Raw genomic sequence first — 14,508 nt, forward strand, 5'->3', positions numbered from 1 at the left:
TGGTTTAACAAATTGTAACACACTCCAGCCGCCTGTGAACTTTAAGAAGAAAAATATATGCTTAAAAACTGCTTTACAAGCAAGTGCCTGTACATCCTCACTCCAGTCTCCTTGCATTAAAAAGCAGAGACAATGCTTTGCTTGCATAGTTGAGGTTTTAGATAGCACTCTGCTGGTTGCAAAGCAAGGACCGAGGCCCTCAGGTATAAACGCTGAGCTTGTGTGCTGTTAGATAGTCTATGATCCACAGAACAAGGACCTGGCTGGTCTGGTGGTCTGCTTTGTAATTCACATGTCTAAAAATGTATCTTGTTCCCCTCACCCCATTACTTCCCTAAAGATACACTAATCCTTTGTACTCATTGTGTATTCTACAATCTCTGCTTCATACTGTCTTTCCCGAAGTTCCTATTACTATCACACAATTGTTAATGAATTTTTCCTTTGATTATACACAATAAATAAGGGTGCAATTGAGAGGCTTGTGGAGTTGGCTCCCTACTCCCTCTCGATTTATTGACTTTTTCCACAGAGACTTGAATAATCATTCCATGTCGGTAAGACTTCTGCCAGCCAACCCACAGTTCCAGGTGAGAAGGATGCAGGTTTACCACTCCTACCCGATGGAGAGAGAGGAGAGAATTGAGATATGCTCCCCCATGGTCGCTTCCTGTCCCACGGCCACTGCAGTTCACCTGCAGCCTTCTGGCCTCTGCTCAGAGGGCCTCTGTCCCAGGACTGACTGCAGCCTTTTCTTCCCTTGTCAACATTTCCTGTGCCTTTCAGAAGTTGGTCTCTTCTCTGCAATTCAACCCTGGCAGATGTGATGGTGGTCAGCGTGCTGGTGGGCAGTCCTTTGGGGACTCCCAGGAGACATGCTGATTCTCCTGAGTCTCTCAATCGGGCAACAGAGCATTTTATAACTTTCATTTTATTTTTAAATTTTCAGTGGAGAAATTATTTGTAGCAAACTGTTCCAGATATTCGGCCGCCTGCTTTCCTCACCACCATTTCCTTGTTGGCTCTGGTGCTTGTTTTAAGAACCAGGTTTCTTCTCTGGTCATTTGTAGCAGCTAGGCTTGCTGAATCCTTGATCTGCATTTGAAGCAGAATGCTTCTTCCTGATGTGAAACTGATTTTCCTATTTCTGAATATTTCGTGTACACTCAGCAACTGTTTCAAGTGAAATGCTCTTGTCCAATTTTGGTTAACTCACATTTGCTGATCTCCTACTTTCATGCTGAGGGCAGTTTCTTCTTCCTCTAATAAAAGTTAGCAATTTGCATTTACTAGGGAAGGTACTGGCCCGAGTTGCTTTTTTTCTTACCAGTTTTAATACAATTCACCCATTTAAATATACAGTCGTTTTTACTCTATGCCCAGAATTGTGCATCCCATTTAATCTTAGAATATTTTCATTCCCCCAACAGGAAGCCCCGTATGCATAAGCAGTCATTCCCATCTTCCCCATCCTCCCCCAGCCCCAAGGAGCCACTCTTCTCTCTCTGTGGATTTGCCTCTGCTGGACATTTCATTTAAATCGAGTCACTTCATGTAGGTGGAACCGTCTATTGTGACTGACTTATTTCACACTGAGTAACGTTATCAAAGTTTGTCCACGTTGTGGCCTGGGTCAGTACTCTATGCTTTGCTATTGCTGACTAATATTCCACTGTATGGCTGGGCCCCACTGTTTACCCATTCATCAGGTGATAGGCAATTGGGTTGTTTCTGCTTTTTGGCTGTGATGAGTAGTGTCGCCATGAATATTCCTGTAGGAGTTTTTATGTGGACATTTGTTTTCAGTTCTCTTACGTTTGTGCCCAGACAGCAGAGTTGCTGGGTCATTCAGAAACCAAATGTTCAACTCTCTGAGGACCTGCCAGGCTGTTTTCCAAAGTGGCCACGCTGTGTTACGTCCTCACCAGCAAGGGCTGCGCGCTCCGCTTCCTCTGTGTCCTTATTAGTGCTTGTTACTCTTTTTTTTATTATAACCTATTGTTGTGAGTGTGAAGCGGTTTCTCCTAGTGGGTTTGACATGATTTCCCTTACAGCTAATGATATTGAACATCGTTTCATTGTGCTTATTGGCCATTTGTATATTTTCCTTGAAAAATACCATTTCAGATCCTTTATTCACCTTTTAATTGAGTTGCCTTTTTATTGTTGATTTGTAGGAGGTACTTTATTTTTTATAGATACAAATTCCTTATCAGATAAATGATTTGAAAAAAATTTCTTCTGTGTGTTGTTTTTTCACTTTCTGGATGGTGCCCTTTGAAGCAAAGTTTTAAATTTTGATGAACTCCAATTTATCTCTGTTTTCTTTGTTCCTTGTGCTTTTGGGGTATTATTTAAAATCTGAGGTATTTTATTTAAAATTTTATATATAAAATAACTTAATTCGTAGGACCGTTCTAGGAGATGGGTGCGGTTGTTGTCCCCAGTGTATGGATAGAAGACTGAGATGCAGAAAATTTCTCTGAAATATCAGTTTCACAGCTACCCAGTGCTGTGGGAGTTCAGGCACTCATGTTCGTCCCAAACATCTGTGATCCTCACCACCATGCTCCACTACTGCCTGGAATCGTTAATGAAAACGTCTTTCCTTTTTTGATTCCTTGTTTGTTTTCTCATTGGGGACCTCATCTCCTCATTTTCCTTTCGGATATCAGTATAGATTTATTTTAGGTCTCATGTAGGCAGAAGCATTTCTATCAGTTAACTTCTTTATTACTCACTCTCCAGTGATGATTGTTGCTAGTTGACCTAATCAAGTCATGCTTAAGTCTTTCCTTCTCATGACACTAAAAACAGTCATGACTTACAGAATGCTAAAAGCAGAAAGTACTTGATTGATTTTATTTTGCTACCCAATCAAACCAATCAAATAAAAACCCGCTGTTGACACAGATTATAAGCCCTCCAGGTTAGGGTCACTGTCTTCCTTGTGTTTCATTTATTTGGTCACAGTGTCTGGATAGTGCCTTGCTGTTCAGCAGTTTTGTTAGGAAATGGTGATCGTGAATCATTGTAAGGACAGAATTTTGACAACAGACTGTGTTGTTCATTTCACAAGGGAAAAGATAATATAGAAATACTGCTCAGATCTATTTGAAAATTAAGCTTGGAATTTTGAGAACAATTCAAGAAACCATACAAAGATTTTTCACTAATTTTAGATCTATCTTAAACACATTATGGTTACATAGCAGAGTAACTTATCAAGTAGATTTGTCAAGAGGAGTGTATTATTGATTTTTTGTTTTAGTTGAAATATTCTATGTGGGATAAAGTAATCAGTGCCTATAAATGAACAAATATGTTTGTATTTCTATGCAACATGGGAGCAGACTACATATGTTTCAATATAATATATATGACTGTGTGTTTTAATCTGTCTGTCAGTGTTTTTATAGTTTTTCAGCAATGTTGTAACATTAGAATTCTAAGAAATTCACTCCCGATACTACTGCAGTTTGTACTGTGTATCCTGTCTTATGTATGGGATTCCACTGTCCCCTAAGTGAGGAATTTCCTCTCCTATTGAGTTAGAAGCAGATTTAAAGGAACTGTGATTTCTAGGCCTTTGCTCTCCATGTGTTTGCACTTGGGTGTCAATCACAATTTTCCCTTTCTTGAGTTTTCATTGTTCAATTAGAATTTTTGAAAATAACTATTAATATGTTTCACTAGTCTCCCTAGAAACTTGATGTTTTTGTGCTTTTCAGTTTTCAATTTATGAAAATTATAAATGCACACTTGTTTTTAAGTAGTCCTTTTTCACTAGATATTTGTTTACCTCTTTATAGTTAAAATAATTTTTTTCCTAATGAATGAATCACTGTGCATGTTTTACAAGATATCTTACTTTTTATTTTTCTTATTCTAACAGGTATATTCATTGTACAGAATTTTGAAAATAAGGATAAACCCAGTAATAACTTAAAAATGGCCTCTAATCTCACCTGGAGATACAGTTGTAAGGTTTGAAATTGAGAATTACAAGTCCTCTCATGTTTTTCTTCTTTTTCAAGTACGTTTTGGTTACTGAGTCCCTCAAATTCCCATATGAATAGTAGCAGCAGCTAGTCAGTTACTGCAGAGGAGCCCGCTGGGATTGTGATCGAGACCACGTTGAGTATACAGATCGCTCTGGGGAGCACTGCCATCCCAAGAGCGCTGTCATCTGATCCAGGAATGTGCGTGGTGTGTCTGTCCAGGTATTTAGGTCTTCTTTAATTTTTTTCAACCATGCGTAGAGTTTACATAGTATTATTTTACCTTATTTTTTTGCCTTTATACTGAGTACAATTGTGCAAGGTACTAGGATCAGAATTGTATTATAGCCCCGCCACTTGCTGCCACCATGGACGCTGCACTCTTGCTTTGCCCTGTGTAAAATCTTGCACAAAATAGGACCTAAGTAACTCTCTCTTGAATGAATGATTATATGATTGCTGGATGATGCTGGAGAGTCCTTGTGATGATGTCTTTTTCCCAGACTTTCCCCTCTTCTTAACTATGCCTTTTCTCTTCCTTTCCTCCAACCTGGGTTTCAGCCTGCCTGTGGCATTGATTTTCCCTGAGTGTGGACTCTTCCTTTCACTAGTTCACGATAATGTTTCATGCGGGCTATGAAAACTTGCTAGATGTCAAGAAATAGCAAATTCACTGCATGCTAGTATTTTTAGTCTGTGGTATTATATTATCCATTGAAATTAAATCAAGCTGACCCCCTGAGCCCTCCCCTGATCTCTTTTCTCCTTCCTACGGGTGATACTTCTCTGGTTGCTGTCTGTGCCCTTCCCCCAGACTTGGTTTTGGAGTTGAGTAAGTCACCATCAGTGGAGCTCTCTCTTTAAAGATGAAGAGAATATTTGCTCCTTCTTCCTGGTTGGGGACTGGATGAGATGTGGTAACAGATAAAGAATGGAGCCCCATCTCATTCTGACCCTCGCTCTTTCCGTTCCTTTCTCCAGGGGAAAAGAGTACAATTCAAAAATATAAAGATTGTGAGCTAATGAGATAGACAAGACAACCGAACATTTGTTAAATATCCTTTCATGCCGGACACAAATGTATTATACACACAAAAAGCACACAAATCACGGTAGTACTGCGGTTACAAACGTGGGTCCGAGTTCGAGTCCTGCTCTGGAGTGACCAGTCCTGTGAGATGGAGAACTGGTAGGTCGGCTTAGCCTCTCCTGGACTTGTTTTCTGTCCTGCAGAGATGGGGCTCGCTAGGCGGCCCTCTCCCGTAGAGGTGCTGTGGGGTGTAAATGGCACGCGTGGGCAGCCCGAGCACAGCTGCTCATTCCTCGTAAGGGCAGGATAGCATCGCTTTTGCGGTGACAACTTTATGACCGTCCCGTGTAGACTCTTAGTGCTCCGAAGGGATGCCTTGTGGTTTGGAGATGGGATTCTCACTTCTGTAAATACCCAAGGATTGTGTTATTGGGCCGTGCTGATTTGAATCTATTCTTTAGAAAGTACATATTGTAGATATATTTTTCAAGCATGCATGCTTTTTTCTTTTATTATTTATAGTTCTACCCTCTCATCTCTTGGTGTGACTTTTCATGGAATCCAGGAAACAGTCCTAAGCCACCTGCCTCTTCACACTTCTCCGTGGTGGTTTTCTTCCCTGACTAGAAGAGGGTTCTGCATAGGAAATTTTCTTTGTTCCCCTTTTCTTGGAGTCACTCTGTCTCCCCAACTCTCTCCTGTCCATCTGTCCATTTCTCTACCCACTGATTCTTCTGACATGTTCCAAAAAGCATTTCAGGCAGCTTACAGAAGAACAGATACCAAATAAACAGGTGAGGAAATGGGGCCAAGTTCAGACAGTGAGGCTAGGAGGCGAGCCTGTGTGGGAGATGCAGGCGTGAGACACACGCCTCAGCCCTGTGACTTATAAGATCGACAACAACAGTGTGCCTGAGGCTCCCAGCAGACACAGGGAAACAGGGTTTGTGGGAGATGCTCACTGGCTGTGAAATAAATAAGTGGCTTAGGAGATGCCCAGCCTTTCCAGCTACTAAGGCTTAGGAGAATATTTTGAGTTTCTTCCAAAATCAGAGTATTGCATCTTTTCTTTTTTCAGAGATCTATGTATAGTTTTTTACATTCTATACCTGGAAATTTCTCCAAAACTGCTTCCCACGTGAGTCCCATGGCTCGGGAATGGGGTGGTTCTGCTCATTGACGGGGGTTGGCCAGAAACAGAAAATGACAGCCTCAAAGGAGCCTGGGATTTGTCAGTTATGTTTTGTCAGTGCTGTAGATTTCAGAAAACGCTTTCACCGTTTCTCTCCATCTGAGGTGGCAGCGTGCTCTCTTAGCAGCATCAGGAGCTCAGGGCCGCGGGATGGTGGGGGCTGACTGCACTGCTATCAAGACAGCTGTGCCAGTCACTGCAGGCGTGGTGATTTTACATAGTGCATTTCATGTTCTTTAATAGGTTTCAACAGGTAGTTAATTAACTGAGTTAATTAACATTTAAAAAATATGATGCTTTGTTGAAAAGACAGTTATAGGCAGAATATAAGTTGTGAACACTTTAAAAACGGTTTCATTACTGAAATTTTAGTAGGGAAGATTTAGTTTATCTTATTTACACCTCTCTTCAAAAGTAACAAAGAAACAAGACAGAAAAAGCAGAGGATGATTTCTGTTCTTCCTCTCGGCTTGCAGGTGCCCTCACCTCCAGTGGCATCCATCCAGACACCAGCACTGACACTGGCCGTGCTCAGAACTGCCTCAGCCCTGAAGACACAACTGACAAATAGAAGGGGGACACGCCCTGTGACAGCAGGTGCTCTCACTTTGTGGGTCCTTATGTAACCGCGCAGTGTTATTCAGGATCGCCCGTTCTACACTGTGTGACGCTGCTGCCGTGTCTCCTAGTTATTTCTGTAAGTACTCGTGTATTTTTTTCAATGTGTGGTACTAGACATCTAAAAATGCTTTTTTCAGATGAAAAATAATGTGTATTTAATATAATAAGTCTTAAAAAAAGGGACAAAAGGGTCTATCCTGGTCCCACTACTCAGAGATAATAATTAACACTTTAACATCTATTTTCTGTTCTTTTCATCAGTGTGTATTACGTCTGTCATAAAAACGAGCGAGCACTCTGTGCCTGTTTACTTTGTGGAGACCTCCATTTTTCATTCGGCTTATTACACTTTTTTCTACAGTATTCTCTCTCCCCTGGCATGATTTTTAATGACCAGTATAGCATTCTGTCTTGTGGAGGCAACGTCCATTTTACTTCGGACTTAAATAACCTTTTAAATTCCAAGTATATTTAACTGAAATACTGAAAAGAGAACTGTGGTGGTACCGAAAGGCCCCTACATCCCTTCCCCTTTTTTTCCTGAGAGTAAAAACTGCTGACAATGTGGTGTATATATTTCATGACCTTTATGCCTGTCATATATATATACACATACATACATACATGTATATGAGAAATCTATGTATATGTGTGTGTATATATGCTTTATTGAAAAATAAGGCCATACTATATGTTTTGTGCAGCTCAGTTTATTCACTGAGGTGTATATCATAGACGTCCTCCCACTCCAGACTCACCCGGTCCTTTCAGATAGAGTAGAGGGGTCTCCTGATGTGCAGTAGATTTGGTCTCTTGTGTAAGGACACCTTTGGTGGGAGAGTACTGTGGACAAGGCCTTGGACCACGCCAAAACGCCTGCCCCTTAGTGCCCACAGCTCGCCTTCATTTACCGCATCATTGTCTTGATGGTGGATACTTAAGTTTTCTCCATTTTCCACTGTCAGAAAGGGTGTTTGACTGGCGTCCTTCTTGTACAAACATTCCTGTGATCTTGTATGAGTATTCCTTTAGTTAAGGCTTCTGGAAATTTAGTCCCTGGATGTGACAATTACATACATCACAGGCTCCTTTCAAGTGACTCTAGAAATTCCTTCTCCTGCGGGGAATGAAAAGATGTAGAATAACTTATGTAACCAATTCTCTATCGCTGGATATGATTTCACTTCAGCTTTTCTTCCCACCATTGTAAACAGTGCTGTGTAAATGCTCTGATGAGTACATCTTTTTGAACTGATTTTTTTTCTAAGCGAAACTATTCCTAAAATGGAGTTCAGTCTGTGTGTACACACATTTTTCAGAGTTTACATATCCATTGACACGTCATCCTCCAAAAAGATCGCTCAGTTTGTTCTCTCAAAGATGGACACTACCTAGAATATTTTTTAAAAACATTTGCCAATATGATGAGCAAAATTGCTTTTTCATTGTTTTAGTTTGCACTTGATGACCAGTGAGGTATTGAGCATTTTTCACTCATTAGCCATCTGACTTTTAAAAGGTGAATGATCCCTTTTGTCTTTTGCACACATTTAAGTGAGGGAGCTTCTTGTTGCTTTGTGACAGCTCTTTGTATGTTATGAACATTAACCCCTTGTCTTCATTAACATGTATCACAGAGCTTTTTCTTGTCATTTCTTGCCTTTCATTTTGTTCAGTAGGTTTATTTTTGTTGTGGCCGAAAATAATCTTAAGACAGTAAATGTCTTCTTTTTGGGTTTTATCCTTGATAGTATTCTTAGAAATATTTTCTTATAATGGTATATATCTCCTCTGTAGGATTTTTTAATCTCTATGATGGAGATGATAATACTACTTTTTATAGTGAGGAGAAGTTGAATTACTATAAGCAAAGATTTGTATTTGCTGTTATTAGTACTTTCTAATATTTACATCACTATCTGTAATTTTTCTTGTGGTCATTATGACTGGAATAGAATTTGTTTTTTCCAGGTGATTCTCTGATTGTCCCAAGACAATTATTGAATTCATACTTTGCTCTTTGATTTGAAATCCCAACTGTACAAAATATTTATGTACACTAGAGTCTCTTTTTGAGCTCATGGTTTATTTCTGTCAGTCTTACTTTCTTACTCCAGTGCTATATCTTACATATTGTAAAAATTTATTTAATATCTGACAGTGCGATTTTTTTTATTCTTTTTTCCATCCCCAATTTTCTTGTCTAGTATTATGAGTTTATTATTCCTGAAGAGTTCCAAAATATTTTGTTCAAGTTAAAAAAATACAGATAAGAGCTGTCATGGGAATTTTTAGTAAGTTTTGAATTATTCTTAGGAGAATGTTCATCTTTACAAAACTGCTTTCCTCCATACAATATGTTGATGTCTCTGCATTCACACTTCTTACTTTACCCCTCAGTACAGTCCTGTGTTTCTCCATGTACAACATGGGCATTGTTTTTGAGTTTATTCCAGATTATTGTTGAAGTTTTTGTTAATTTTGTAAGTGAGAATTTTTTGCTATTATATTTTTTAACTGTTAAAACTGACACCTAGGAAGGCAGATTCAATTTGTAAATACTCACTTTGTAACTTGTCATTTAAAATTGTAAGTATTAAGTACTTGTTACAGAATAGTTTCTTTTCTGTTTTTAAAAATTTGTTTCCAAGATTCTCAAAATGGTCATAGCTAAGTAGTATAGGTGGGGAGACAGATGGAGAGAGGTAGTGTGGCTCATGTACAAACTGTGAGCACTTTCATGGCTGCCTTTATGCTGGAAAAGCCGCTGAAGAGCCCAGGTAAGAACAGGGGTGGCTTTGTACGCACTTGAAAGCCAGCTTTCCTGCCTGTATGGAGAAGCCTGGTGAGTGAGGCAGATATATGATCAAGGTCGAGTGGAGGTTATTGGCTGCACAGAGCACTGTGTCTGTGAGAACAGGATACCATCGCCATGGGAAATGCTTGGTGCCAGGAACAATGCAGGGAGCTGGGAAGCCTGTCTGTTAAGGATTTTCCAGCCCTGGGAGTGGGAAGATCAGACTCTCCATTCAGATCTGAGTTTGAATTCATCCTCTTTAGTTTACTGGTCCTCTGACTTTTCTCAAGTTATACATCCTCTTTGAACTCCTGTTTTCTTGTCTCTCAAAACAGGAGAATTACGGCCTGCTTCTAGAGTGTTTGATCAGGGTAAATAATTTGTGTCTATAAGATGCCATGTACAGTCACAATCTCAGTGAGAAATGGGCTGTCGCCTCTTCTTCTGCAACTCAGTGCTTGATGAGACATGGGGGAAAGCCAGTCCCTAATTTGTGTGTGATGCAAGTAGGAACAAAATTAAAGTCTTGCCTTTCCCTAGTAGTATTCTTACTCCTTTGCTTCATTTACTTCTTTCCTCCTTTCCTTTCCCCTTTCCCCTCCTCCATCAAAAGATCCTGGGACTCTCTCAGAACACTAGATTCAAGTTACTTTAAAGGTTGGCTCATCCTCATGAAATGACAGTAACATAAAAAAAATCTGTACACATCCCAGAATGCATTGTATTTGATTTACACACACACACGCGTGCACAAAAACACACAAACAATCAGGCTACCTCCCACTTGCAGAGGGTGAAGGAACACTTTTTCTGAGTTTTCATTCACTGAGCGTGAGAACAAAGTCTCTTACGCAGACTTTCACCAGCCTTCGTGCATGGTGTTTTTAATTGGATTTCTGCTTTTTGGCCATAGATATAGTATCCTAATAGAAGAGAGAAAGTGAAGACATAGACATTCTGCTGAGATATTGGTGTCATCATATTTGAGTTGGAAAGGGCTTAAGACAGCATAGAGTCATAACTTTTTATGGGTGAGAATCCATGATGGTGTAACTTGGACAAGAACCTGGGTCTTCTGCCATCTTGTCCATGTGGGTGAAAAGGCAACTGGGTGGGGGATGGCAGGGATCTTTCTTGCTTGAGTTCCATGGTCTTGCTAGTTTTCATTGCTCAGCTGCCTTTAGTTTATGTCCATGAGGCCTCTCATGGGAAGGTCACTCTGTCCTGATAGATTGTTTCTTATCAGCAAAAAGCTCTGGACCCACTCATATTTCCCAGAGTTTTCTGCTGACCTGCTGACACTTTATATAAATGAGACCAAGAAACTACTGAATATAAAATCCTTATTGTTATCATTTGCCCTCGAGTTCCATAGGAATGGGGTGCTGTCTCAGGCTGTCTAATGCTAGATCTGAACAAAGATAGGGTGATAGGCTGTGCTGCTGGACCTCCACAGTCGAAGGGGATTTCCACCTTAGTTTTTAGAATCAGGCAGATGAGTTCAAATATTGCCTTTACCAGTAATTATCTTTGTGACTTGGGGGAGAAACTGTACTTTTTTGTGTCCAATTTTCTTTGTTTGTAAATAAGTTCAGTATTTATTTTAAGGTTTCAGTTTTAGAATTGAATGAGCTAATTCCCTCATTTATACCTAAAATAGTGATCGCGTGGTTCTATGCTGGTGCTTTGGAGGTTGATTACTATGGGACTCGGCAGTGAGAATGGGGGTGGTGGACCCCTGGATAATAGAGCTTATATTCCAGGATATGCTTGTAAAAGACTGGATGTGCAGTGGATTTTTAGTAAATATCCACTCCTTTCCTACTCTGCTTTGATTGTGTATATATCTTTATACTAATATATGAACAATTTTTATTGCAATTTAAATATCTTTGTAGTATTTACAATATGTAGCTATAAAAAATACGTGAAATAAAATGATTTGACTTTTATTTTCTTTTCAATAAGCAAAACAAAATAAAATAGAAAAGAACAAAGTTTTGAAGGAGTAGAAATAATTTTATTTCCATGGAATCAATTCCGAATAATAGGTTTTTTGGTCGTGTTCTTAAACAGCATATAAAATTGATTGGTTGTGACATACTGGAAATGAGGAAACAGTGGAGACATACTACCTCTAATGCAGTCATTTATTTACCAAGTCCAAACTCGTTCTGCTTGCTGCATGACAGGCCAATAAATCAGGAGATGAGCTTTTGGAGTAAGGAGTAGTGACTTTATTTGAAAAGCTGGCAGACTCAGAAGATGGCATACTGATATCCAGGAGAACTCTCTTCCCCAAGTCAGAATTCAGTCTCCTTTTATACTAAAAAGTGGTGGGGGTGTGGTTGGTTGTTGCAAACTTCTTGCTGTACGAATTGATTTCCTTGGAATCCTTTGTTCTTGCAGGTGTCCATGTGGGTCAAATCATGGCGCCCCTGTAAAACCTCAAAAAAAAAAACAAAGTTTATTTTTATTTTGCAACTTGCCATCTCTACATAAGTGTAGAAGAGCTAACATCCTTAAAGATCAGAGCCCGCAGAATAGGCCCTCCTGGATATTTCAGGCTAAAGGCAACTTTCTTTTACAAAAGGTGCAGAGATAACAAGTCTTAGCCTAGAAAACAGGGTACAGGTTTAAAGCCAAATGAACACATCTAACATGGAGTCAAATTTGTTCTTTTCTATTACAATTTCTTTTTCCACCTCATAGATAATTTTAGTAAGAAACATGAGCAATTTTTTTACTTTTGCTTCTTAATAACGGATAAGTGGCCCAACTACAGTTTTGTGAACAGGGATGCTGTGCGGGCATAGGGGTCACAGCAAACTCTTGTTGGGGGTGGTCGACCCTGCAACATGTCTGATGCCCTGTGAGTGTTGGTGAGGGTCCCCCTAACCAGGGGCTCTCTTCAGGAACCACCATGTGGGTATTGACCTCTGGAGACTTCTTTTTCAGCTGTAGGAAATTTTTTTAGATGCTGTGATGAAAAAATCACTACAGCTGGGGATAATCAGGGACTAAAGGAAGGGGAAAAGGGCTTGGAGTAGTGTAGAAGAGGACAGAAGATCAGGGAGCCTGGGGGCTTGGGGGCAGGGCCACGGGAGAGAGAGTAGCAGAGGTGGGGAGGGGCCCGGCTCCAGAACCAGCTCCTGCACCTTTCCCTGCACCCAAGCCTCACAGCTTTTAATTGGGCCCAAGACTCTTTCCTGTCTGGATGTCACCCTGGGCAGAACGTTGAGAATCGAAGGTAAGGGGTGGGCAGCACTCACCTAGGGGGTCACTGAGGACTTTGGTCAAGTCCACAGTGCCTTTTCTAGTCATGTGTCTTCACTTGTTCTTTATCTCAGGATCTGAGAAGCAGGAGCAGGGAAATCAGGGAGAGATCCAGGAAGATATTTGACTCTGTTAAGAGATGACAGTCACAGCGACACGGGGAGCGAGGACACTTGCAGCAAAGTAAAATGACTTCACAACTATTGCATCAGAGCTGCAGGTGTGAGAGAGCCTAAGCCTGTCTCAGAGTGCAGTGGACAAGAGGAAAGGAATGGTAAAATTAACACTGACAATTTAAATTTTGTTAAATAGCCTGCTAATATTAATTGTATCAAATGAATGTATGCAGGTGTATTTCTATGATCATTTATAGGTACACACAACCCCACCAGCCCCTCTTTCTCCCATCGGGGATGGGCTTTCTCAAGCACAGTGCCCCTCCTGGTTGAGTGGGCCACGCTGCGGGTCCTCGCCTGGGGCCAGGCTGCTGCAGGGCACTGAGTCCCCGAGGCACGGCCTGGGAGACATGACAGGAACATCTCTGCTCATAACTGAGAGCCTCCGTTTCCCCCTGCAGTGTAAGAATGCCGGTGACTCAGTTAGAAGCATGCATCCAACCCGTACTTCCGTGTCATCACCATCTAGAATCGGTGCCTGAATCTTCTGAATTTCTCCAGAATGTGGTTTAAAATCACCTTCGACAATTGAGTGTGTGTCCTCTTACAAGTGGAGGAATTGCTGCCGTTTCCCTGGAAATTACTCACCACTAGTCCATCTGATTTTTCTGTGCTAGGATTCAGTATGGCCTGCTAAAAATTCTGCAGTCAGATCTTGAAACACTGATGAAGAGGATTATTTATTTTATTTCTTTATATGATAGTGTTTTACTTTCAAAATTCAGAGTTTTCGGTTCTTTCAAAAATTTTTTGGGGGTTTGGAGAATCAACGTTTCTCTTACCATCTTTGTGACTTGTTGCTATATGCCTCTCACCTGTCTTCTGTCACTTGTGAGGCAGTTCCATTTGTGACCCTGTCCGGTTTGTTCATGTTATAAAATATAAAGTCTGTAAAAGTACAGTCCCTTTTACTCCGAAGACATTCCACAAGTACTACTTAAATCTGGGTGTGGTTTTTAGAAGACAGAATCATTAGAACATGTACTTGCAGGTTGCTAGTGCAAAATCCCCAAATCAATATTCTAGCTCAACATCTAAAATCTTTCTAATCTACCTTGGATTTGTATGGATAAGTGAAGCAGTTTGCTAAGAAATCAAGACCAGGTTTAGAATACAGGCTAGTGTAGCTCAGCAGGTCCTCCCATGCTGATGCTCTGCCAGAGGGTGGGGCCAAGGGGAGAGGGCGTGTCCTGCCCTTCCTGAGCTGACAGTTTGACGGCAAAGACCTTCACCAGGTGAAGAACTGGGAGTTTCTTCTAAGAAGAGTGGGTTTGAAAAGAGTCCTAAAAGCGCGGGAGTGACACAATCCCATTTGTCTCAAGTAGGGTAGAGCGGCTTTAGGGCCACTTGGGAGACTCGTGAGTCTAGGAGTACAGTGTTGTTGGCTTCCACTTGAGCGGTGAGACGGTTAGTGT

At 40.7% G+C, this 14,508-nt stretch overlaps 1 protein-coding gene across 32 annotated transcripts in view; it reads left to right on the top strand.

Annotated features, from left to right (window-relative positions):
• The window catches only part of LOC135320890 (uncharacterized), a 143,275-nt gene that overhangs the window by 102,182 nt on the left and 26,585 nt on the right, over positions 1–14,508 (top strand). For 29 of the 32 annotated variants that reach the window (XM_064484033.1, XM_064484065.1, XM_064484058.1 and 26 more), the window contains 3 exons: positions 4,038–4,223; positions 4,983–5,190; positions 6,110–6,920. The gene's annotated coding sequence lies outside the window, so the exon portion shown is untranslated. The remainder of the gene's footprint in view (positions 1–4,037; positions 4,224–4,982; positions 5,191–6,109; positions 6,921–14,508) is intronic. The other 3 variants (XM_064484028.1, XM_064484034.1, XM_064484038.1) reach the window with 3 other exon arrangements.

The sequence above is a fragment of the Camelus dromedarius genome, unplaced genomic scaffold (assembly GCF_036321535.1).
Source record: "Camelus dromedarius isolate mCamDro1 unplaced genomic scaffold, mCamDro1.pat HAP1_SCAFFOLD_153, whole genome shotgun sequence".
In the NCBI taxonomy this organism is placed as follows: domain Eukaryota; kingdom Metazoa; phylum Chordata; class Mammalia; order Artiodactyla; family Camelidae; genus Camelus; species Camelus dromedarius.